The following is a 27,944-nucleotide window of genomic DNA, read 5'->3' on the forward strand; positions in this document are numbered from 1 at the left end:
CTGCATCTCATGTGAGTATGACCTTTGGTGTTTAACTCATCTCATTAACAGTGACGGTCAGCACAGACAGACAACCAGATGAACAGATAAGATAAAGGGTGGAGTGCTTGGGATGCTCACGCTGATATATCCCTGCCAGGGAGGAGTGTGTTCCTAGTGTGAGAAATCCTGGTTCCTTAAGCTACCCTGGCATTGCTTAACAGACATCGAATTTCCAACAGTATAGCACGTTAAGTGAAGAAAGCAAATGAACAATGAATACAGAAACAAAAGCAATCAGAAAGTTGATGAATAACCAAATCTTCATTGCCTGTTGTATAAGCCTAAACACAGAATCTGGTGCCTTTAACTTCACAGACTGCTAAGTCCTCAGGAAACACATACACTGCCAACATCCACTCCAAACTTAACAATACCCAGTTGGTACAGAGAACTAAGTGCCAAACATTTACTGTCCTTGTCTTAATACAGATAAATTGTCCACAAAATGTGCAGATTTTCCAGCATCACATAATCTTTCCTGACAACTCCAGACAAGTGGGCATATAAATGTCAAAGCCCACTGAAGTTACCATGTTGCCTCCAGCCATGACTGTCACCAGAGTCTGACTTTCATCATCCCCATCTTCTCCTTCACTCCCTTTCTGGACACTTCACCAGCAGCCATATTATCTTCTTGAAATACAGATGTTATCTTTCGAGTTCCTGTCCCAAGCCTTCTATGGTTTCCGCATGTAATTAGAGGAGTTAAAACTCACAGCCACAGCCAACCACCCTTGTCAGCCTTTCCTTTTGTTTACCTAACTGTCTTGGTTTGCTTTCTCACACAGCACTAAATCTTAACCAAAAGTAACTAGGGAAGGGAAGGATGTGTTTGGCTTTCTGGTTATGGTCCATCATCTTGGGGGGGGGGGGAACAAGAACTCAAAGCAGAAACCTGGAGGCAGGGACTGAACACTGATTACAGGGTTGCTGCCCCTGGGTCTCCCAACTATCTTTCTTAAATCCCAGGATGGCCTTTCTAGACAAGGTGCTGCCCATAATACTCTGGACTCTTCTATATCAATTATCATCATAAAAAGTATACACCCACAAAGGCCAACCTGCTGGAGGCAATTCCTCAATTCAGGTTTCCTCTTCCTAGGTGTGTCAAGTTGACAACCAAGGTTAGCCATCACAACAACTCATTTCTACGTGTCAGAGCTTTATCACATAGCTCAGCTTTGCCTATCATAATCAGTTCCCCCACCCCTTGCCTGTCACCTTAGATGATTTCAGTCATCTTTTTCCTGCTGAAATACTTGTAAGAAGTTGTCCTTATATAACTCAGAACCATGTGTGATGAATGCATGCAATAGAATATTTCAAATGAGTCTTTAATATTAGTTGACTGAATGGATGGATGAACATTTCCATGAAAGGATATACTTTTTTTTATAACTCTAAGAATCTGTAGAATCAAATTATTGCCCATGGACACACAATGACTCATCATGATCCGTATTGCTCATGTTCCCACTGCCAGCCAGCTCATATCACTGCATCTTGTCCATGGGATTACTCTGCCACGCTAGTCTCAGTCTAGGTTATAAGCAGAGAGTGCATCTATCTTCTCAGCACACTGAGGCCACAAGAAACAGTTAGTGGCTTACCTTGCACAAAATTCGCCCTTTGATAAATACTCTATTGAAATCTTAAACCTTAGTAAGCCTTTTAAAATACCTTACATTTGTACCAGAAATGGGATGAGGGCTTCTTTGGCCAAGACAGGGTGACCAGAGAGGAGATAGAGAGTCATGGGGGAAGGAGGAAGTTAGGTACAGTGGTCAAGGGGAACCTTGCAGCTCTGACTGACTATTAGGTATCAGGTCACTTCTTTATTTGTACAGGTTTCACAGAAAAAGGACAGACTAATGATTATCCAAGAAGTACAGGTTTTATTTTGTCCTTGGATGTTTTTGCTTTCCATTATGTCTGGGATTACAAATCCAGTAATAAGAAAGGACAGATAGAACAGATTTTGTTTTATTTTCAGCCCTCTAACTCCAACTCAAAGAGTCAAAAGAATATCTCTGACAAAGCAAACATATATTATAAGACAGCCTGCTTTAGGCTGGCAAAATTTGCCATTTGAAAGCACCCCAGACAAACAGAAAAATATCTGAGCCAGTCTTTCAGTGAATAGCAAATACCAATACCTAACTCTTCTTACTATCCCATTTCATCATTTTGATGGCTATTCTCAGTTGTCGACCTGACTCTATCTGGAATAAACTACAATCCTAAAATGGAGGACACATCTGTGATCTGAATCTTGATGCAGAAAGACAACATGCCTTTGATCCATATCTTGTGGCTGGAAGACACAAGCTTTTGATCCAGCTATTGAGATGGGATGTGAGGTGAGATGACACTTTTGATCTGGATTGACACATACCTTTACTACAAATCTTGAAAGCAAAGCTTAGGTCCAGGCACCTTTAATCTTGGTACTTAAGAGACAGAGACACGCAGTTCTCTGAGTTCTAGGCCAACCTGGTCTACAGAACAAGGTCCAGGACAGCCAAGCATAGGCAATGAAGGAAACTATGCGAAATAGAAATATGATAGAGATGTAACTGAGCCAAGGGGCCATGCTTCAGCTCCAGTGAGTAGCAAAAAATGGCAGCTTTTCCACATGGCTCTGCATTTAGAGTCATGAACCGAAGAAGGAGGTTGTAGAATCTCCATTCTGCAGTATGTATGGCTACCGGCCTATGAGGAACAGGGAGTGGAATGTGGTGATGTGAATAGCTTTGGCCCCCATAGATTCATGTGTTTGAGTACTTGGCATATAGAAAGTGGCACTATTAGGAGGTGCAGCTTTGTTGGTGGAAATGTTTTACCATGAAGACAGGTTTTGGAGTCATATATACCTCAAGCTTGGTCCAGTGTAGAATTCAATCCCCTTTTGTTGCCTGCTGGTCAAAGTATAGAACTTTCAGCTCATCCCCAGCCTCATTTCTGCCTGCATGCTGCCATGTTTCCTGTCATGATGATAATGGACCAAACCTCCAAACCTATAAACCAGCCCCAGTTAAATGTTTGCCTTTATAAGAGTTGCCTTGGTCATGATTTCTCTTCACAACAATAAAAACCTAAGACAATCATCTATGCTATAAAGTGGGAAAAGATTAGTTTAGTCAATTTATCTTAATTACTGAGTTCTACTTCTCCAGGTGTGTACCCTGTATAACCCCATCTTTATACTACATTTTTCAGAGAGCTCCAAGTATATTGTAAAAAAGAGGCCTTGAGTCTGTCACTAATAAGGTCAGTCAGACAATCAGAGTTTGTCAACTGTTTGCCCTGTACCAATTATACTGTTTGCATTTGCTTAGAGGTGGATACTCCAAGAAGATTCCTAGAGTCATAGCCTCATTTACAAATTCCTAGCTTAGTGCTTAACTGTGTTTATCATGACCTCCAGGGCATAAGGAAGACTCCCAAATTGGGCCAGATAAAGCTATTTCCTAAAAGCAAAAGACATAGTAAGTTTAAAACTTTCCAAAACGACTCAGACATAATTTTCTCAGGAAAAGACATAAAATTAATTACAGTGCATTCCCCAAGAATGCAACCAGCAGAGGCCAAAACCTAAAAGCAAAAGACAGAAGGACAGTGATCACTGCATTCAACTCAGCTTTGCTGGATCTGTGTCAAACAGCAGTGCTGGCTTAACATTTCTAGTTTATATGGCGGTGCCACATTTGTCTTAAAATTTAGGATGTAATTTCTAATATCACAGCTTATTGTTCACCTGGGAGAACGTATTTGCCAAAGTGTATTTATTTCATTTGTTGGTTAAGAAAGCATGTTAGTGAGAATTAACCTCTACTCTTTCAAATTAAAGTCAAACTTAATAGACAAAACAGAGAGCATTGTATGGTTTATCTAAGAGATGTGGAAAAAAGGCAGAAAGATTGCAAGAGCCAGTGGGGATGGGTGACACCAAGGAAATTCTGACACAGCTGGACTGATGCACATGTGATCTCACTGTAAATCTATGGTGACAGCATGCACGGGGGCCTGCCCACTGCTAAGACAGATGGAGTTTCAGAGCTGATATGGATACGTGGACAAGAGTTTCCATTCCTTACCAAGAAGTTGTCTTCAACCGACAACTGCTTCCAAAGGAAACCTTAATCTCTCCAATGGAGTCTCACTGGGTACATTAACCATGCTTAAAGGGGGCCCCGTGTCCAGAAATAGATATCCAACATAAAACAAACTCAGTGGTAATTTCAAAGATTGCTTTGCTTGGGCATTTTTCATCTTATCAGCCTTTTACTTGTATATTATGCTTTTAAATTTTGTGTTTTTAGTGAGAGAGGGATAGAGAGAGAGAGAGATTCTCACACTTTGTCTTTGATTATTTTTAAATTGTGATTTTTTTATTTGTTTGTTTACCCAATATTTTTACTTTTTATTTTTTGTTTTTTTTTTTTAAAGAAAAAAAGTGCTATATAGGAGCTGGATCGGGGGGGAAATGGGGAGGTTCTGGGAGAAAATAAGTGTGATTACAATACATTGCAAGAAAATATTACTTTCAATAAAACACACAAAATAAAGAGTCTATGTAGTAATAACAAATGTATGGTCACACAATTGCTTGTTATATACCTGCCCTGAAATTGCCCGACTTAGCTGGGAAGGAGAGATGCTGTGATTGACTGTAACACATGACAGTGCTGTAGAGCTGAGGTTTGTGCTCTGCCCTTCTCTTTTTAGAGAGAAGAACAGATTTTATGAAAAAAAATAAGCAAAAATTATGCTCTTAAAATGGAATGGTTATATTCAACTCAGAAAGAGGAAGGAGGAATATTAGAATTAGAAGGAAGAGATAAAAGAGAAGAAGGAGAAGGAGGAAGAAAAAACAAAGAAGGAAGAAGAGGAAGAGGAGAAAACAACAGCAGATTAGTTCTTGGTAACAATTCCCAGCAAGGGAATCCATACAGGGAAATGTTAAAACACTACAGAAATAAAGACAAAGACAGCACATGCCTACATGCCCTGCACAGGCAAGCCAGACAGTCAGTGACACCAGCTCTCATGTTAAACCTAACCCTAACCCTAACCCTAACCCTAACCCTAACCCTAACCCTAACCCTAACCCTAACCCTAACCCCAGAGCTCTATAGGTGTGGCCAGGACTCCTGCTCATTTCCAAAATCTCACCTCGTGTTGACTGCATTAGGTACTAGACCCTTCAAAATGGCATTGAAGGAGCTCAGTGTTAGGATCAAACAGGCATGAGTAATAGCTAGAGTTTCTTCTATCTCTATTCCTGACACCACACTCCAACCCCGCTGTTTCTCCTCTACACCCTCTTCTCACACTCTTTCTCTCTCTCTCTCTCTCTCTCTCTCTCTCTCTCTCTCTCTCTCTCTCTCTCTCTCTCTCTCTCTCTCTCTCTCACACACACACACAGGTGCACACACATATACATACAACTATGAACACACAAACATGTACACATACACACAAACACACACACACACACACATACCTGAGAACTGGAAAAGTTGTTTTGTTTCCCCATGGAATGATTTATTCAACTGTGGTTTGAAATATGCCAAAACAAGTTCTAACAAAAATACTTTATCTCTGGGTTTGTCTTCCACATAATGTATGAGTCACATTTGGAATCAAACAACTTAAATTTTCTGTCTGTACATCAATCCATTCTATGGGTTCCCACATCAGGAAGTCTGTTTGTCCAAGTCTACCCAAGTCTCTTTGCTGGGCCTCAACAGCCATGAGTTCTTTGAAGGTTATTCCATAGCAGTTGTGTGCATAAAGCAAGAGGGAGAAAGCAAGGCTCGGGGGGTGAGAACTGATGTCATCATTCCAGTGGCTGTTAGCAGATGAGACAAGAAAAACATCTATCATATTCCTAGGTGGGGTGCATCATCACACCATAGTATAAGCATCGGCTGCTCTCTGGATACTGGTGACATCACATGCCATTCTGTCTCCACCACTGAGGTGTAACATTTGCAGGTAGTTTTTGTTTGCTTGTTTATCTTAAAGAAGTCCCTGAAAGAAACAGAACCTTTCTATAGAAAGGACGACAGCTTAGCATTTTATTAGATTATAATCTATTGTTTGAGATCTGAAAATGCTTTCTACTGATGAAGTGAAGTCAGAAACCAGTTGTGCTTACTTCCAAATTCTTTCTAGTTGTGGTCAATTTGTGCCACTGTTCTTGTGCAATTGCTTAATCATACCAAGCTCAACTTGGCCTGGCTTCAAAAATGGAGCTTTCAATCTTTATCCAGTGTCAGGTGTTCAAAAATCTCCAGTCTCTGTACGAACACGAGGCAGCAGAGATTAGCCGAAAAGACACAAAGCCTCCCCCCATCTTCATGCAAACTCTTTTCATTAAAATATCTTCAGTTGCTGGAGATAAGGAGGAATGTTTGCAAACTAGCAGTTTTGGGAAAGCTCAAGGAAATAAGTGTTTTTTAAGCAATGCAAGGCAGATGTATGTAAAACATCACAGTAACTGTCACAGCGTGCACAAGACCTGGGCAAGTGCCAGCCAGACAAAGTACCAGCATGACAGGAAAAAGACGGACACAGTGTGCCATCAGTAGCCGAGGGGCTATTAGTTGATAGCTGCTGGAGAAAGACATTTTTTTGTAAGTGGGTGAAGGGTGCAAGTACATACCATCCTCACCAGGACCCAAATACCAAGACCTGCTGCACAACACAAACTGAAGTTGATCAAGAAAGAAGAAAGAAGTAATCTCAAAGTTGGGTATGAAGGGACTGGAGTGTTGAAATGGTGGTAAAAGGAACTGAAAGAGGTGAACATGTTCAAAATACAATGTTATATGAAATTCTCAAAGAATTACTAAAATAATTTTTAAAATACAGCGTGGGTGCTAGAGATATGGCTCAACATTTAAGAGCACTAGCTGCTCTCCCAGAGGAACTTGGTTTGATTTCCAGCATCCACATGGTGGCAACTGTAACTCTAGTTTGAACAGAATCCAATGCCTTCATCTGGTCTCTTCAGGCCTCAGGCATGCACGTGGTGGATAGACTTAAACTGGGGCAAATACTTATACACATATAACAATAAATTAAATTTCGATTTGTTTAAACAAACAATGTAGGCTGCACTTGAGAGGCAACACCTACATATGCACCATACATGCTTTTAAACACACACACACACACATACACACACACACACACACACACATCATGAGACAAGAATTTCATTTGTATCAAGCTCCTAATACTTACATGCCTTCAAGTACAATTGGGAAGACATATTATCAATTTTTACTTTTATCATAATGTACCATAGAGTACAAATTGAGGAGGGAGAATTTTACACAGCTAAAGGAGAGAGACCCAGGGCTATACTGTAGAGTCTCTGGCTAAGATGGAGGGGCTAATGATAAACTCCGAGGTGAATAAATGAAGTATTAGTGGCTATTATTGCTTGGACTACTGTAGCTAGTATTGCTACATTGCAAATAATTTCCATTTATGCCACCTGGAAAGAGGTATGATCTGCCATACCAAAGCCACACAGAACTGAATGTACACAATGGGAGAACAGGCTTAACTTCACCTGTGAGTTTGAGCAGGAGTTAACTGTTATTTATGTAGACTGTTAATTTCAATGTTAGTAGTTAAGTGTGCAAACTCCAAAACTTCATAAATGAGTAATATAATGAAAGAAACAAGGAAGAGGACTTGAGAGCGTAGCAGGGGCTATTGGAAAGAGGGAAGGTGTCCAAGAAAGGGACTACAAATGGTGGGAAGGAAGCAAAACAAAAAGTTCATGGCATAATGGTGGTAGGGTATATGCACACATCGAAGTGCCTCACTAAAACACACTCATTTGTACAAATGGCACCTGGTAGTAAGAATAAAGATAAAATGTCTTGAAGTTCTATATAAATCACAAATTACTTGGATAAAAGGTTACACTGGCAAAGCCAATAACTTCCACAGTGAAATTATATATATATATATATATATATATATATATATATATATATATATATCCTCCTGATAGTATCCTCCTGATAGTTGTCATCATGATTCTTTGGACTGGAGATACTGACTTTCTCTACATCATCTGATGTTGTCACACAGAGCACAGTGGCTTCCTCTGTGGTCTCTGTAGAGCAAATGTTGCACTGTCCTGCCACAGATATCTCTCAAGCCATGGGCAGGTCAGGAACAGGGATTGCACCACAGAACTAACGCTGACATGCTAGCATGAGCGGAGAGGCCCTGAAGTGTAGAAATCCAGGCCTCTCTAATGCGTCATCCTGTGTTGATCATCCCCAGAATCTTGATGCCCTGTCATCCTTTCTCATGGGGACTATGCTGGCCCATTTCTTGCCAACTCAACAGTAAAGCCTAGACATGTGGGAAGACAGAATCTTGATTGAGGAACTGCTTCCATCTGACTGGCCTGTGGGCAGGTTTGTGGAAGCATTTCTTTTGATTAATGATTGATTTAAGGGGAGGGCTACCCAATGGGAGTGGTGCCACCCCTGAGAAAATGGGACCGAGCTGTGTATGAAAGGCAGTAATTCAAGGAGAGCACGCTCCATGGTCTTTGCTCCAGTTCTTGCTTCCAGGTTTCTACCTAGAGTTCCTGCCTTGCCTTCCCCAAGAGTGGACTGTAACTTGCAAACTAAAGAAACCCTTTCCTTCTCCAGTTTGTTTATGGTCATGCTGTTTATCACAGCAAGAGAAGCAAACTGGAACAAAGAAAGAGTGCAGAACCTAAGAAATCCACTCAAAGGCAAAGGTAAAGTTCAAAAAAGAACTGGGGGGGGGGGTGCAATAGCAAAACCCCTCTGGGTTTAAATCTAGGTAGGAACACTTGACCACTCTAAGCTCCAGCTTCTTCCCCCATAGATAGGGTTTATAGTCCTTACTTCAAGAGTGCATTGAAAGGGTAGGTCAACAGATACAGGCAAAAAGCTTGATCTGGGTAAGTTAAGAAACAGGTCTGCAATATGGCAGCCCCTGGTACAGTATTTGGGGTACTAGGTTCAGACAACCTCATGGATGTCTAGTATAGGCTGGATCTGAAAGATTTGAAGTGTCCAACATGTCCTCGTGATTTTTAATCACAAAAGATTCAGGTTTGTCTTCAGGGGGCTTCAAGGAGTATTCTGAAGGAGCTTTTATAAGTTGGGATCTTCTCCAAAATACCTCCCAACCGACGGGACATGAAGTATTATTAAAACTAAAGCCCCCTGATTTCCCAGAAGCACATAGCCATGGCCATGTTATCCCCAGCCAATCTCCAGGCCAGAGAGATTTTAACTTTACCCGTGTGGGAACTTTTGCAAAACTGAAAGGTACTTATTCTAAAAAAAATAAAAAATAAATATAAGGTGATACAGTCAGGCTTTTTAAAGAGACTTCAAACACCATCACCAATACAGAAGTTAAAAGTTGAGCATTTCAGCATGCAAAGCAATAGGAAACATTAACTTCAGTATGTAAAGAACAAAACGAAACAAGCAAACAAACAAAAGCAACCTGTTTTTCCCTATTGCCCTTAACCTTAAGACTCTAATGAAGCCAAATACTTCTTTCCGGTCTTTGGTCTTCCAAGACACGATGCAGCAAAGTGTGGGCATAAGCTAGACTGTAACTCTCTTTGCTTTCCTAGTGTGGTCAGTGCAGTGATAAAGGACAAAACTTTGTCATCACACTTGTTAAAGATGGTGGTGCAGGCTTCATTTATGAGAAGCCATGGCCCTGGGCATAAGGACCATTGTACTGGGATCTTCAGTGGACAGAAAAGGTACCTCCAATTCTAACAGAAGCCCGTTAAGATTCATAGCCAAAGATGAAGGCATGGGATAATGCAAATGGGCTCCCAACCAGGAAACAGCAAACATATGGGGTTGTCTGGCTAAGCCAAGGCCACAAGGTTAGCATTAAAGGTTACCCAGACTGATTAGACATAGTCTTACAATTGTAGGATTTTTTTCCTTTAGGTTAGCAGAATTGTTATTCTGAGTAGAGTGAACAAAACGGTGGGAGAAGTCTGTCTCCATCAAGTAAAGGGCTTTAAGGAGCACAACCAAAGGGCAGGTGTTGTGTGGAGATGATTTCTTTTCCAGATGCCCCGGTTCACAGACCATCACAGTCATCAGCTAATACATTTGTCTTCCTGTGCATCCCGTGCATTATCAAGTTCTGTCTTTTCTTACCTGTACCACTTTCATCTGTGTGAGAATGTACGAGCTGAGAGAGGAGGTTCAAGGCCATTTCTCAATTCAAAGGCAGAATAGAAAGTTCAGGAAAGAACTGAAGCCACAACCAGCATTTCTCAGAGCTGGGAGGGCTCTACACGTGCTGCCCCAGCCGTGGTCTGCTTAGCTCTACACACTTTCACATCACAAAGGAGGGCAGCACTCTGAAGATGGGTAGGAACATTTGAGCTAAAGAGGGCATAAAAAGGATTCTACTGGCAAAAGCCTAGAATCCACTGCTGAATCAATGCGCCAAGATAAGGGATATGAACTTTTCCTGATAGATCAGGAATATCCAACAACAATTTGAGGAGGAAGGAAGGAACAAAATTTAAGAGCTTTATTTCAAGAAGTTCTCTGAGAGCAGAATGTAAAATCCATCAAAACTGAAGTGTCATACAAAAGATTAAAATGCCTAGAAGCAAGAGGGTGCCCATGACACCACACAGTGTCTTTGTTAACTGGCCAGCTAGTGTCCTGTTGTGAGTATTAGGTAAAAATGTAGAATGGTGGGGGGACTCAAAAAAGATGTCCAGCTTGTAGGCACACTTCAGGACACCACATGAAAAGTAGTAAGTCCTAGTATCACTTCTGTTGCTACGACAAAATACCCTGGCATAAAGCAACTTAAGTGAGACAGCGCTTACTTTAGCTCACAGTTCCAGTGTACAGACCTCAGTGCAGCAAAGTCAAAGCAGTGTGAGCTTAAGGTAGCTGGTCACACCACAGTCACAGACAAGAGCCGAGAAAGGACAAGTGCCTGTAAACCCGCTGGCTTGCGTGTAGTTTCTCCATTCATCTAGTTCAGAAGAGCCTGCCTAAAGAACAACAGCATTGACTGTGTCTTCTCCTGTCAATTAATGAGGAAAATCCTGTGTGTGCACACACGTTTCTTTGTCTATACATGCTTCTTGTGGTTTTTCTTCAGCCCCTTTTCTGCTGTTTGCTGGTTTTGTCCTATTCTGATTGGTTTGGTTTGATGTTATATTTTATACTATATCATATTTATTATATTATATTCCCATTTAGATGCCTGTTTTTTTTTTTTTTCCAATGAGTGACAAAAAATGGGGTGGATCAGAAGGGAAAGGGAGGTAGGAAGGAACTGGGAGGTGGCAGGGGAGGGAAAACCATAATTAGAATACACCGTATGAAAAAAATATCCATTTTCAGTAAAAATGACAATTGCCCATAGGCACCCGTAAACCAAACCCAATGCAGGTAATCCTGCATTGAGACTTCCAATCCCAGGTGATTCTAGCTTGTCAAGTTGACAACTAAAGCTATCCATCACATAATAAAGTTTAAGATATAGACTGTAATAAAATTATACAAATAGACATCCAAAAGAAACACACGGAAATACATTTCAGGCAACCCTTGAATGCAGAAGAAAGGGAGCCTAAAGAAAGGAAGATGCACAGGAGGAGAGAAAGACACCGGGGGATGAACCTCTGCAGAAAATCATTCCAAAAGCAGTGAGTGGCAATGACTTGAAATGCAGCAGAAAACACAGAGGAAGAATATTTGAAAAGGCAGACAGAAAGTTGTAGTGAGAATTTCTGGATTCTTCATGGCTCATCATGTTTTGGTTAATGTAGACTTGTTGCGACACTATTGGATCCCTTTCCCAGATGATCTGCACCTACTGCAAAATGTTTTGTGTGGTCACTTTTCCCAAGGTGGGTCCATTGTCATGTCATAACTCCCTCTGGAGGTCCTGTCATCTATAGCCTAAAAGACTGGAATCATACTGCTCTCTAGTGTGGCTACCTAAAGTCTTTCCCACTATCATACACATAGAAGAGCTACCAAAACAGCAAACAAACAAGGACTAAGAATTTATCTTCAACTGGTCCCTAGCTCTCGTGCTTGAAGCATCAGTGAAATTTAGCAAGCATTCTGTAATAGAATTGAGCTCAACAGCAAGTCCTTCTTATCACTTCTTGAGAAAACATTAAAAATAGGAGGTGGAGGCAGAAAGGAACTAGAGTTTAAGGTCATCCTTATCTATGTAAGGAGTGCAAGGCCAGCCTGGGCTACAGGAAACCTTGTCTCATAAATAAAAAAGAAACAAAGAAATAAAGAAAAAGAATGAACAGAAAATGAGACAGATCTAGATAAAATGTATAGGGTGCCATATATTTTGGATGACTATGTTGAACTTTGAAGGAATTCAAGCACTCTAGAAACAACCTCTTTAAACAACTTAAGACTCAAATTTGAAACTCGATGCAATCTGATCTAACTTTCTTCTCCAGTATTATTTGTTTTTCTCTCCCACTGACCATTCCATTGATAACTCAAATTTAAATGAGTGACAAGCCAGTACAACCTGTGGCTGACATCATGACAATCATGAAACCATGTGCCCACTAGCCTACCTCTTTTGTTAACCCTCCCTACCTCTGATCCTTAGCTTCCAACGAGACAGGTGTAAAAGCTCCTAATTTTAAAGTATTAAAAACCCCATTTTTTAGGAAAAGTCGGGGGATATAATAGGCCACATTAAACAATAGTAGCAGTTTAATAGTTAATAGTAGTAGTCCCAATACTGGGAAGAGGGAGACGGATGGATGCCTGGGACTCACTGGCCAGTCAGCCTAACCTAATGGACAAGCACCAGGCCAATGGGAGACCTTATTGCCAAATCAGACACATGGAATTCTTGAGGAACAAGAGCTAAGGTTGTCCTCTGCCTTGTCACATAAATACCTTTGTACATTATCTATGTGTGCATGTGCATCCACACAAGACCTACAAGAGTCCTACCAAGAGAAACAACAGTTTTAGTGCAGGTGATTCAAGACCTGCACCTTCCTATGTTCCTAACATGCAGTTTTATGCTAAGGAAGATGTTAACCAAGTCCATCAGTTGGGGTCCCTCTATTGATTCCAGAAGCTTCAGTATAGGCTGCCATCAGCTGACTCATAACATAAGATATAATGAACTAATTATCCAGCAAGTGCTAATGACTTTTACTCATCCTTCTCACTCTCACTCAGACATTAATTATCCGTGTAATAAAAAAACCTAGAAGTTAGCCAAATGCCTCTGCTCAGGCAGGCCCAGAAATGCACCCAGGGATGTAAGGGGTGGGGGGGAGAAACTACGCTGCCTCCCCATATTCAAACGTGCTCCCATTTAATGTTGAGAGCAAAATTCACTGCTGTGTTAGCCTGTCTGTGTACCTGTGAGATTCGGAGGAAAATAGGAAGGGACTCTTCTAAGTAATGAGACCATTGAGGTAACTCTAGGATGCTTGATTTCTGCTGTGAACGGGCCCTGAGTTAGAGGAGTGAAGGCAGCCCTGGCTTTGAGAATCACCAGGGGCCATAAAATAGCACTAATCCCTGGTGCTTTTGTGGAGTTTATTTTGTTCTCTTTTGTTTTGTTTTGCTGTAAAATGAAGAGGTCTCCAGAAACAATCCTGTGAACTCTTGGCTACATGGCTAGCTGCTATATCTTTCTTGTTCTCCACTGTAACTTCAATATCAAATAAAAACTTCAAGAACATGACCATTGTTAAGTGTTAATTTTTTTAAACAATGAACACTCCAAAAACAAGAAAAACAAAAAACAAGCAAACACAAAACAATGATCTAATTCAACATATGTAGTTGGTCCACATAACTCAAGGCAAATGCTCCTCTCTCCCTTTATGCCTGTCTCATTTTCCTAGATGTTACCACAAGTGACCACTTGTCTTCTATTGCTCCACTAGTACATCAAGCCACTGTCCTTTTAGAAAGGACAGATGAGTAACCCGTTTGTTAGACATATCCACTGTGGGCAACATAAGTCACTATGTTGAAAAATCACCAGACTAGATGGCAACATTTGTGATTAAGAACATTAAAGGGATTCTGGGAAGTACAAAAGAGAAAAGAAGGAAAACAGCCCTTCTCACCAGCATTGACTGAAAGATAGCACTGGCCTATGCAGAAACATAAAAAGTGGGGAGTCATTTCTGAGTTTCCAAATTCCCCTCTCAAGTCCCTTTCTAAACTTCAACAAAAGGAGTCATCATTTATCACATTTGCATGTTTAAGTCTTCACTCCCATATTGTGCAATTAAAGACAAATGTCCAAAGAATTTCTGACACTAGAAAATACGTGGTGACATCTTAGGCAGAACACAAGGAAGCAGGGAGAGCTTCATACTTCTGACATTCATCCTACTTCGGGAATGTGCTAAGCTGGGAGTAAGGCAGACAGAAAAGTCCTTAGACACATCCATAAGGACCTGGGTTTGCCACCTAGAACCCATGCTAAGAAGTCCTTGGTGAAGTACACTTGTAATCCCAAAGCTGGGGAAACAGAGACTAGTGATGCTCTTAGGCTTACTGGCCAGCCAGCTTAGACTAGTTAGCAAGCTCCAGGTATGAGTAAAAGACTCTGAGTCTGAAAGCCATGTAGGTAGCTTGTGAGGAATAACAATAGCTTCCCTACGCACTCGCACACACACACACACACACACACATGCACACACACATATGCATACACCACACTGTCCTAATCTGAAATTCTATGAGCTTTTCCATACCTAGTATTCCAAGTGTTGAGATGAAATCAGAGGTTCAAAATACTTATGTAAATAAATTAAAGAGGCCCCTGATCTAGTCCCATCTTCCTGCTTCTGATGCCAGGTGTCAGGGTCCTGGGTTTCCTATTGATTGTGAGGTCACTACTCCAAAACAAGACAATCACAACTCCATCTCAACAAGCCTCACTTAGCACTCTCCCCCATCCTTGCCTCCAGATAACTTTCACTTGCTAAGGTCTCTGCTCATTTAGCTCTTTAGTCCTGATCTCAAGATAGAAGAGTGAGCAGCTGCAAGTATTAGGCTCAGTATCTAAAACCCAGCACTGACTAGAGAGGAGGCAAAATCGAGGAGGAAAGAAGCTCACTGAGGCTGAGATTGCAGATCTGGGTGTGATCATATGAGTATCGGTGCAGTGAGAAAGGATACAACAGCAAAGAAAACTCCTCGTAAGAGCTTTGGCTAGTACCAGGAGCTTAAATAACACAAGGGAAACAATTCTACAGGTATTAAGTGCACCCATTGTGTTACTACATATAGGCAGTTATCTAAGGGAATATGATGCAATGCCCAGAAAATGCAGAAGGTGTGACATCCTAATATACTCAAATTTCATGTTGTGTCTCTTAAATGACAATGCTAAACTGAGTGACATACTCTTCTTGTCACCTGTGGCTGTCAAATTGTTGTTGTCTAAAGTAATGTAAAGCTGTGTTTAGGAAATTCTTCACTATCTGATTTGTCTAGTATCCAGTCCCATTTTCACATCCTAAATATTACGACAAACATTTTACTTTTGTGTAAGTCCTTATTACTTTGTGCTTTGATACGCTTATCAATATTTTGAAGTGAAATAGAATTTACCCCAAGGATTTTTTAAAGTTTTACAATTTCTACCACTATGGGCCATATTTGTTATTGTCAAGTAACCATTGTTTATAGCTAAGAAGTGTGTGAACCTGCTGGGAGTCACCATCTTTCCCCAGTCAAACAGGGGGCTCGCTTATAGGCTAACAAAATGACTTCTAATGCAACCTGTATACCTGCCAATGGTCCCACGTAATGGCCCAGGTACACAAAACCTTATTATTAAGAGAGATCTCTACATAACCCAGACAACATCCTGCCAGACTTGTAGATCAATACTTCTTATGCAGGTCCTAAAGAAGTCAATGCTGCAGACAATAATGTTAAAAGAAGGATAAATGTGCAACCAAGATACCAGCTAGGAGAAGTGCTTGGAAGGGAAACTATTGAAAGCATTTAACATGCAGGTCTAAACACTTCAGCTCTTTTCCTGAAGACCTTAGTCCACCTCATAGCTCTCTGAACTTGGACAGAGTTAAACTGTGGTTTTCTGATGTGAAGATGCTATGACCGCTCCATCCATTTGCCTGCAAAACTCATAACATCCTTACTTTTTAATATCTGAGTAATATTCCATTGTATAAATGAACCACATTTTCTTTACCCATTCATCAGTTGAGACACATTTGAGTTGTTTCCAGTTTCTGGCTACTATTAATAAAGCTCCTATCAAAAATAGTTGAGCAAATGACCTCGTGGGATGATGGAGCATGTATACACTCGGGAATGGTATAGCTGAGTCTTGAGGTAGAACTATTCCCAGTTTTCTGAGAAACCTCCAAATTGATTTCCAGAGTAGCTGTTCAAGTTTGCACTCCCACAAGCAATACGGGAGTGTTCCCCTTGCTCCACATCCACACTGGCATGTGCTGTCCCTTGAGTTTTGATCTTAGCCATTCCGATGGGTATAAGGTGGAAAATATGATCTGCCTACAATATTTCCAAGGACAAAGAAGGAGCAGAGATGAAGAGAAATGGCTAACCAGTGCCTGGCTCAACTTGCAACCCATCCCTTGGGCAGGAACCAATCCCTGGCACTATTAATGATACTGTGTTATGCTCCGACAGGAGCCTAGCATAACTGTCCTCTGAGAGACTCCACCCAGCAGCCAAATGAAACACATGCAGAGACCCACAGCCAAATGTCAGATAGAGCTGGGAGAATCCTGAGGAAGAGTTTGAGGGAAGGACTGTTGAACCCAAAGAGCACAGGAACTCTACAGGAAGATCAACAGAGTCAACTACCTGGACCCTTGGGGGTTCCCAGAGAGTAAGCCACCAACCAAAGAACATACACAGGCTGGACCTAGGCCCCCTGCACATAGGTAGCAGCTTGGTCTTTGTGAGGGTCCCCTGCCAACTGGAGCAGAGGCTATCCCTGAATCTGTTCCCTGCCTTTGGATCCTATTCCCCTAACTGGGCCACCTTGTCACTAATCCTACAGTGACTCGATATGCTGGGGGCTGGGATGGAGGATGAAGGAAGTGATGCCCAGGGAGAGGAGTTCCCTGTTCTCAGAGGAAACGGGGAGCGGGGTGAGGATCTGTATGATGAGGGACTGGGAGGGGAGGGGCTGATATTGGGATGTGAACTGAATAAATAAAAATTAATGAAAAAAAAGTACTATAACTGGATAGTTATTTTATTTTTCCAGTTATATTTGTTATCATAACTATTGATTTCATCTTTTGTCTTTTGAATCTCTCATTTTGCTGCAGACAGATGACTCTGAGGTAAAATTGCATGTTTGTATGCATTTAGTTACTACGTATTCACTTTGTGTACTCATTTATAAAGGTACTTTAAAAGTTTATTACATTTATTTATTTAGTATGGTGTGTGTGTGTGTGTGCATGTGTGTGTGTGCATGTGTGTGTGAGATCGTGAATGTGCATATGTTTGGGCCTCAGACCACGTGTAGAAGTCAAAGGACAACTTGGAGGAGTCTGTTTTCTTTTTCTACCATGTGGACGCAAATGATAGAACTCAAGATTGTCAGGTTTGGAAGCAAGTGCCTTTGCTTGCTAAGCCATCTTCATGGTCTCTTTTCAATGTTAAGGTCAACGACAACTCTACTGTGGTTCCTGTCATTTCCCCTGTTTTGAACACAATGTTTCGGAAGTTCAGAGATACTGGGAAAGATGCCCAAGGCCACAGAAGAAGTATGACTACAGACATCAGCAAACACATACAGTCTTGTTTCAGAAGACAGGTGAAAAATGGAGTCAGTTCTCTGCCTGCCAAGTAGGACTCCTAGAAACAAAACTGAAGACCTTGCTTCTCCTCCAGAGCAAAACTTGTGCTATGGCGTAAGGTCGTCACAGAACCAGAAGGAAAAACAGCCAAGCAATTGCAAAGGAACTAACATGGCAGCACTGAGGAGAACAATGGCAGGAGGGACTCTGGAGAATCCCTTCCTTCATAGAGGACTTCCAAATCAAAAACTCAGATGTGGCATGCAGATATCCATTTCTCCGTGAATGGCAGCCCCCACCTGCCCAGTGAGATGGCAGAAAGCAAAGACACATGAACGAGGCAGGCTCTGTACTGTGTTTCTATGTTTGTGTACGTGCACGATGGATGTTTTCCAGATGTGATCATAAAGTATCCTTGTTCCTATGGGACTCGAATGCTGTGACTGCTACAGTTTTGGCAACAAGACCCCTACAGGAGAGCACCTCTCCCTGACCACCTCACCCTGGCAAGTGAAAGGCACATGGCGGATAATCCTAGCCTGGTTAGAAGGTGTTTTCTGTCTGGACTTTGAAGCAAAGTCAGGCTTTCCTAAACAAGTCTAGGACCAAAGGCTCCCCCGAGTTCTCAGAGCTTCACTAGATGCGAACTGCAGCACATTTGTTTAATAAACAGATATGGAATGAGAGTGAAGTTAGTGTTCTGCCCTGTGCATTGAGAGATGCCAGCAAGTGAAGACAGGGCACCTTTTCTAGCAGAAAATTAGACATGGGTTTGGAGTCACATGTAAGTCACTGGCAACTCTCTTTCTCCGAGACCTCACTCACAGTGTCCTGGAATGAGCTATGGGTGATAGCTGCCATTCTCAGACATCCCTGTCACCAAGTCTCTAACCTGGACCCTTCAAATGTGTGTGTATCCGCTCCTGGTCCAGTAGATAACAAGCTTCTGCCTCAGCCAGAATCTATTCTCTAAGCTGATTGATCTACTTAGACACCGAAAAGCAGGTTTCCCTGGTAGATTAGAGCTCCAGTCTTGTTTTGACACATTTGTGAGTAGAACACTAGAAAGGTAGAAACATACAGCAAACTAGCTCAGTGCCTCTTCTGGCCTCCCAGGACACATTCTTGTCCTTCCTCGGCTAAGGCTCTCCTCGGCAGCTGGGATATTCCCTCCCTAAAGACTTCATATCTCTACTTTCAGTAATTCCTCCTCTGACCACACCACTGAAAACATTAAAGTCCATCAGTCTTTCTCCTCTCCCTACCTTATTAATTATCATCACCTACAATAAAACTTGTTTTTATAGTCTGTCTTCTCCCACCAGCACGTCCAGACGAGAGCCTTGTATGCCCTCTGTTTTCTGCTGATTGCCCGCACCAAGCATTTAGGAAGCACTTAATCAGTGTATGCTGAGGTAAAACAAAAACAAGACAAGATGGATGAGGCAAACCCAGTTGTTTTTGAGCCAGAGATCAGTTGTCTGAGCAGGAAGGCAAACATTAGTTTGAAGCTGGTTCTGCCCACTAAACCACGCAGATGTTATTTTTTTTTCATCCTGGCAGCTTATGCCTCGCTCCCTTCTCCCAGGGTGTGTTTAGCCTCAGAGCCTCAAGAAGGATTTAAACAAGGCTTATTAAAGGCCAAGATTTGGATGCCTGCAGATATCCAGCCTCAAGATCAGACTTGTGGTAAAACCACAGACAGGCATGGAATGGCTGTGGGCCTCCCCCATGATCAAAGCCTGGCCATAACATAGAAATGGAAGAATATCTACAGGACAGTGAGATACTTGAGACACTTAATTTTTTCAACCACAGCTGATTTTGTTATTTAAAGCATTGCATGTATAAATACGTGTATGAGATGCTCAGACAAAAAGCTTTTGCTACATGTGTATGTTTATTCCAATTGGCTCAATCTTGGGTATGTCTTTCTATCTAAAAATTATACATACATATATACATACATACACACATGTGTGTATAGATTCTGATTCTCATATAATAGAATCACATAAGAAAGTTTAAGTTCGCTCTCTTGCTCTTGTGCTCTTGCAGCCTTGCTCTCCCACCCCACCCCTCCTCTTCCCCTTCCCTTCCCCCTCTCCCTCCATGTGCTCATGGCCGGCCTATACTTATCTATTCCTCTCTCTCTCTCTCTCTCTCTCTCTCTCTCTCTCTCTCTCTCTCTCTCTCTCTCTCTCTCTCTCTCTCTCTGCCTCCCTCTTAACTCTCCCATAAACTCTATTCTGTACTATACCATCGTGTGGCTGGTCCCTCAGGGGGAAGGGATTCCCATCATGGACACCCCAGAGGCATCTCCCTTGCCCTCAGGCCTCGCCGCACCTCCATGGGCCATATGCCCCCCACTCTCTTCATCCTTCCCCTAACATTGGTGCCGAAACCCGAGAGGTCATCTTTTCACAACATTGGTGCCCTGAGTGAGGAGATTAGATTTCCTCACGACCAGGTATCTCTTTCCTTTCATTCTGTGACTTTTAACAACATTGGATTGGTGCCACTGGACTCAAGAGAATGCAGGTTCGCATCCGACGCTCACTAGCCCAAGACCTCGTAAGCTCCCTCCCCACATTGGTCAGAATAAGCATCCACAAGGTCCCAGGGAAGTGTTCCTGAGCTACCCCTGAGGACAGATGCTTTTACTGACCCTCATTCTAGGATTTTTGCCCTTGGGACCCCCCTCCTCCTTTTACTAGACCCAGGCCAGCCCTGGATCTCATTCTGGAGCGCCGCCTCCGAGGAGCACTGCCTCCAATTTAGCCCCATTGCTGACTCCCACCCATGGGCCACCTCCATGGAGCACAGCCTCTGAGTTTAGCACCTCCATGGCAGCTATACCTACCCTCACCTATGGGCTTGTCTTTGCCGCCTTTGTCCCTATTTCCTGGGATGCTTTGGTTTAACTTACAGTAAAGAGAAACCAATAAACTGCACTCCCTTGCTAGCTATCCTATTCTGTGTAAATAGCGGTCTGGCCCTGCCCCTAGCCTCCTCTTGGGACTCTGTTTGCTAGACCTAGCTGTTCCCATCCCACATGTGCTTTCTCCGTCCTGGTCTCTGTCCCAGACCCTTTCTGTCTGCTGGGAGCCGTGGGCAGGCACCTGGTCCCGAGGGAGGTTCAGCCTTGGTTGTTTGGGCCCATGGGAGGAATCCTGAGCTAGCCACCCAGAGCTTGTAGAGTCTGCCAGTAGGTGGGCTTCCTGGAAGCAGCAGCAGCCAGTGACACCACTCCCGCAGGAGCTTCAGGGAAGGCTGAGGTCCCTGAGCAGAGTGCCCCAGGCTTCAGCAGCTCCCTGGGGGCAGTGAGCAGAAGGGTGGCAAATGGGTTTCTTCAGGGACCCTGGCCCTGCTCGCAGTCCCTAGGGAAACCATGAAAGCAGGCTTCCTGGTAATCAGCGGCCTAGCCGATCACACACATGGTCCCCCAACCATGGCGGCAACAAAGGTACTCCCTAGGGGTGGGGTAGCGTGCCCCCTGGCCAGAATGACTTATCCAGGACTTCCACCTGCCTTAGCCTTGCCCTGCCTCCACAGAACCACACCCCCTCCCTGTATGTGAGTGCCTCCAGTACATTAACTGCATTCTCTCACCTGTGTGCAATAGTGCCTGTCTCAGACAGTATGTTTTATTTCCCTTTATTATTTTCAATCTTATTCTGCCTGCTAGATTAAAGTTTTATTTATTCTAAGCCAGATTTCTGACTGCAATGACAGCTATGGTAACTGTAGCTTAACAACTAAAAGAAACAAATTTCTATTTTCCAACAAGTAGTTCAGATATAGCCTCCTACAGATATGACTGGTTACTTTCTTATGTAAACTCAGGTTCCATTAATGCTTCATGTTTCCTTTTGATGAACTTCCTTTTCCACTACATATAATTCTTGCTCCTTCTGCTCCATAAAGGCTCATCTTAAAAAATGTTTGTGTTGTTAACTCATGTTGTTATCTCTTTATAAACTTATAAGTTGCAGGAAACACAATCAGATCTACCTCCAATGGACCAAATAAGACTCCACCCAGATAAGTACATCTGCCTAAAGCTCCCAACCTATTCTAAAGGGTGGGATTCCTCTAGATTTCAAATGTGGGTTTCAAATGTACATCTAAGAATTTTTCTTTCTTTTCATGACTATAGCTCCCACCTCGTGGGCCGCTAGGATAGATAAACCACATGCCATACAGTTTCACTTTTCCTGATACCAGATCATGGCTAAGGCTCCCGCACAAATATCGGCAAATTGGTAGAGATTATCACTCCAGTTGACAGAGAGAATCCCCGACTTCCAAAACAAGGCCTGGCCAGCCTTTGAGGGCAAAGAGGGTTAATTCTCTATAGCCAGTTTTGAGACAGACATTGACCACTGAGAAGGTCCCTTCGGGAGTGCCCTTCACTTTATCTCTTCCCCCAGGGCTCTAGAAACCGGTTCACTCACTCAGCCAAAGACCAGGCCTGGCAAGGGCACTCTCTGCCAGATCCAAGATCTGGCAAAGTCACCAGGAGTCCAAGTGATGATTCTCAACCCCTGCGCGTAGGCGAAACTTTCCTACCGAGTTTTATCCACTGGGATGCTGGTTTGAGATAGCTCGGTAGCCCCTCCCTGTACCTTCCCAGTGGGCAACTCAATGTTTTAAAACGGGTCACCAGGCTCCCCACTGGGATGTCTCCTGAAAAATTTCAAATCTCTAAAACTAACACCTGAGCTAAAGACATCTAAATTGATACACCTGTACAATAATGTTTAGAATCAATATCTACTAGATAATGGCCACAAAATGGCACCCTAGACTCATTAATTTTATGAGACCTTAACTCATACTGCCAACAATCTGGTAAATGGAAAGAGGTTCCCTATGTGCAGGCATTTATTTTCTCTGTGTTCTTCTCATAACCCCACCCAACTCCTTTTAGCAATAAGGCAAACAGCAGATGACACTACAATTCTCTCCATCGTCTCTCCACCTCAGCTTCTACTCAAGCTACTCTAAGCTTTTCAAAACCCTCCCCTCCATGGCTAGACTTGCATGTGGACGTGGACACGCCACCCAGCTTCAAGCACCACCGCTGATGCCCCTTCCCTTTCTCTCTGAATAAACTATTCTGTACTATAAAAAAAGAAAGCTCAAGTTCACAATGAAGTTATTTTTATTTACTTGTCTTTTCTGTTTAGGAATAGAGTGTTTGTGAATTAAATAGCTGGAGCATAACAAATTTTGAAGGTTAAATGTTTCACGGCCTCTTGTTTCCCCATTCTCAGGGACCGAAAGCAGGAACACAGGAAAGGAAATGGTTTGCCCAATAGCCCGAAGCTTATCAACATACACTACGCCCTTAAAAACCACAAGGCATCCACGTTTTCTGCTCATGACTATTGTAAGAGAATCCTAGAGAGGCAGAAGGTAAACTCATCCCCCAGTGTAAGGGCATAAGAAGGAATTATACACAGGCTTGTCACAATCATATGTGTGCACTCACACTTCTATTCCATCTACACCAAATGAATAGAGTGCTCTTCTCGTGGCAACTGAGAATGCCTGGCTTTACAGCCTTCTTAAAAGCTTAGGGGGTGGATATACTTTCTCCTCTTCCTAAACTTCCAGGGAGACTCTATCTCTCTTCTTATCTTTGATCATACTTTTCAGGCCTCACAGCCTGACACCACTCCCAGGAAAGGCACCCTCAGCAAGTTTCTTGCCTTGGATTTACCACAATTCAGGCATGTGTGTGTGTGTGTGTGTGTGTGTGTGTGTGTCTTTGTCTATGTATGTGCATAAGAGAGCTTGTAATTATATATATTATATATATAACATATATGATATCATTTCATATTATATATGTGTGTAATTAATATATATATATATATATATATATATATATATTTAATTACAAGGTCTCCTATCTTTCATTTTTGCTCAAAAGTGTTTCTCAGAGAATCTGCTTTACTTATAAAGAATTGTAGGAGTTTCCCCTCTACACTGTACTTTCTCCTCTCAAAGTGAAGTGAAATGATCAATCTTACACCAGTCAGACAAGTCCAGCAAAATAATAGTAGATGAGAAAAAGAGTAATGAATCTAAGTTGTAGCCTAGTTGAGTGTCATCTTCCTTTTCCTTGGCCTCACCATCTGGTTCAACACGAATTACAGATCTCTTTTTATAGTCTTCCTTTGTCCTTTCAATGTACTTAACTGCCAATGTGAGAGATAATTCTGACATTTTAGCCTTTTAGTTGGGTAAAGTACCTGAGTTCTTTATGTCCAGTTAAAATCAGTAGCCCTTCCCACAGCAGCTGAAGAACACTCAGCTTACTCTCACTATATTGTGGTCCTTAAGAAGGGAGGTGTGGTATGACCTCCAGAGACCACTGAGAAGGCCAATGGTATCTAAGCAACAAAGTCTTAGACACCTTATAATGCACACACAATCCCCCAACAAACAATAACTACCATGTCAAAACCACTGAAATTGAGCATGCTGTTCCCCAGCTTTCTCCTTACCCCTTTCTTTATGACTGATTCTTTACAAGGAGATTTTTCAGTCCCTCTGACACAGTTTAATGCTCAAACTCCAAAGCTCTCCCCAAGCCCACCCTTCATATAGAAGCCTTGGACTCTTCCATCTTTGCTTTCATGAGCAGATGCCCATCTTTGTCCGTGACTCTTCGGTGAAAGCTTTCTGATTGGGTGTATTTTTCACTCTTTCTAAATGTACCCAAAGCTTTGCCAGTTTTCCTCTATGATTGTAATCTGGAATTATGTACTGTGGCTCTAAGAAAGAAAAAGCCTTCTTGTGTAAGGCTGACTAGCCAGTATCTAGAATTACGCTTGTACTATAGCAAGAGCTAAGACATTTATTGATCAAATGGTGGGTTATTCGTGTTCCACTCTAACCTTTCTCCTGTAAGGCTAAAGTTATCTGGAGTTGGAAGAAGCTTAATATCTGTTATACAGCTAAATAATAAATAAATATAAGAATATAAATATTAAATAAAGGCCTAAATGAAAAATACACATTTAGGCTGTGGAAACCTTAAGCAACAGCCCATCCATTGTAATTTTTAATTGTTGCAACAAATCTTGTCACAAGTATGTTTCGAATTTACATTTTACATTTACATTACAATACTTTACATTTCATCAACTTAAAAAAAAAAAGAAAACCACTATAGTGAACATTCAAATTTTAATTACTCATCTTGAGAGCACACGAGAAAAAGACACAAAGACGGTTGGAGCATTAGTCCCAACTGAGCTAATGGACTGCTCAAAATGAAGGTTTCAGGTTCAGCAACACAGCACAAAATTCACAGAAAGATTCAGTGAAGACAAATAACTCTGGAAATATTTAAAGTAGAATATGGAGATTATAACAAATAGACTCTCCACTGAAATGTAACATTACAACTAGCATATCTAATGAGCCACGCCCATAGTCATCTTTTTTCTTTTTATCTCCCTTTATAACATTCCAGAGCTGACTCCATCTATTCTTGGTGTGGACTTGATAACCCCTAACCCTTTTTTCCCCCTTTGGACATTTTGAGATAAATTTCACACAATAATTAATGTTTCCTGCACGTCGGTTTCATATACTCACCTAAGCATTTTGCATGCACCACAACTCATTAATTCTTATGAGAACCTTCGAAGATTGTATAATTACCCCCATTTTCACATTAGCAAGTTCGGTGCAGGAAATTTGAGACCCTGAATAGGATCACACAGTTTAAGTGAGTCGGAGCTCTTGTCAGTTGTGAATAGCCACACATTTTAAAAATATCTATGAATTCACTCAACGTTTGAGTATTTACAAAACACCAGTCATCAGCCAGGTTGTATGAATGCTTTGTAGAAAAAAAAAAACAGAAAGCAACTGAGCACTCAATAATCCTTCCCTGGATTATTTCATTTTCTATTGCACGGGGTAGATCACAACCATAAACTCATGTCTGAAAACTAAGCTATGCTGTCTGAAAAATCTATAATAAAGACTATGGCATTCTGTGACTAGAGACAGAAAAGAATACTTGGCAGCATATTTCTTAATAGCATCTGAAGAACAAGTAGGAGGTCATTTAACCGAGATGTGGGCTGAAAACCCACATGGCATGCATTCAAGAAAGGCCAGCCTATGCAGAGGCCATGCTGGGAAGGATCCCTACATAGTCATCGACCTCTAAAGGACAGTGAGGGGAGAAAAAGCCCAGGGCAAAAAAAGAGGACCTATGGGGCCAGGCTTACTCTGAGTTTCCCTAGCTGCCAACTCTGAAAGAAAGACTGGGTTCAAGCCATCTAATTTAAAAGTGACTTCGAAGAGATCAATGAGGGATGAGAAATCAGAGACAGCAGGGAGAGGGCATCAGTAAAGGAACAGCAATGACTGGATTTCACCAGGAACAGTTAAAACCCAATCCTGCCAGGGACTCTGAGAGACCACAAAGGAGACAGTTAAGATACCTGGGTCTGGGATGTCCAAGAGGCTCATGGAGGCACCTGCCAAATGCACTTTGGTTTTTCCAGTCCAGGACAGCCTAGTCCCAAGAGACCTCACCAACCCCCTCCTTCCCTATGTCTGCATCCAAGTCCACATTATAGGTAGGTAGAGACTGTGTTTATATAATGGGGGAAAGGATATTAGGCACAGTCTGGGACACTGGGAACCAGAAATTCAGCTAAAAACCATCTGAGGAAGTAGAGAGAAAGCCTCAGATAAGATAGTACATGGGTCAAGACTATAGGATCTAGTTGATCAGATTCCATGTGGTCATCAGACTGGGTAGTAAGTACCTTTACCCACTAAGCTAACTCACTAGTCCTGAAGCATCTGCTTGTTTAACAAAGAATGGGGATGCTCAGACAGTCTACAGCCTGAGAGGGGAAGTTATGGATCGAAATCACACAGAGTGCTTTTCTAGTAAACTTAAAAATATTTTGTATTTGAAACAGGGTCTCGTGTAGCCAAGACTGGCCATGAACATGTTATATACCTTAGGTTTCCCTTAAGCCTCTGATCCTTTTAGCCTCTACCCCTAAGTTCTAGGAGTGCAGTTGGCCATGGCCACACTGGCTTACATGGTTCTGAAGATCAACCACAGGACTCCATATATGCCAGTAAACCAGTCTACCCGGGGAGACCCATGGCTGGTCCCATGAATTTATGACAGGAGATAAAACTCTCCAGATGTGGAAACAAACCACACCTCAAAGATGACACAGAAAGTTTCCTCTGCCATCCATAACACTCTTTCCAGTCAGTGTGCGTGTGTGCATGCAACTGTCTGCCTGCCTATGTGAATGTGTGCGTGCACACGCATAACTATGTCCTTGTTAGAATTACGTAACTTCAGATCTCTGCATAAAGTTACTCTCATATGCCCTCAAGAAATCTCAGTATTCAGAAGATTCTAAAACAGACCCCAATTTTATAATCAAGATGTGATTATATCTGATTTTGCTTTCAACAAGTCCCCAGAGGTTGGGTATGAGCTCAGCCTTGGCAGGAGCCTGCAAACCAGGCCTTGCTCTCCTCCCTACAGGCCCAAGCACCTTGTCCCACCAGGCCTGGCTGGCTTAATTCGGAAAGCTGTTCCCAGGATTTGCCTGTTTGATCTAAGGGTGACATAAAAGGACTGATACCACATCTGTCCATTCTCACTTTTATGTTTGCTCTTTATTGCAGCCATTTACAAATAGAAGCTTATGGAATTAATAAACTCCAAAAAGGGGCATCATTAACTATATCTCTGCCAGGTGCTCTAGAGGAACAAAAGAGAACTGTGGATCCAGCGCCAAGCTTTGTAGAATGGAGAAAGCTGAACTGCTTTAGGAGAGAGGCCCCATTCCATTGCTGACAATCCATGACAAGGCACCATGTGCCTCTCTGGAAGACTCTAGAGATCACTCAAAAGGTGGAATATGTATTTGGCTGGTCCTCACGTAGGAGTCTAACATCTACCTCTGACCCCAGATTCTCTGATGAACAATTTCACATGGGCACAAAAGCTTGTAGAATATGGGTGGTTCTT

General features: G+C 42.2%; 1 pseudogene across 1 annotated transcript in view; it reads right to left on the reverse strand.

Moving 5' to 3' along the window:
• LOC308431935 (ubiquitin-conjugating enzyme E2 N-like) overlaps window positions 1–10,308 on the reverse strand; it is a 52,854-nt pseudogene extending 42,546 nt beyond the window's left edge. Inside the window, exon 1 of the transcript in view lies at window positions 10,251–10,308. The product of the transcript in view is annotated as a ubiquitin-conjugating enzyme E2 N-like (transcript). The remainder of the gene's footprint in view (window positions 1–10,250) is intronic.
• Between the last annotated feature and the right edge of the window lie 17,636 nt (window positions 10,309–27,944).

The sequence above is a fragment of the Micromys minutus genome (assembly GCF_963924665.1).
Source record: "Micromys minutus genome assembly, chromosome: 17".
Lineage (NCBI taxonomy): Eukaryota > Metazoa > Chordata > Mammalia > Rodentia > Muridae > Micromys > Micromys minutus.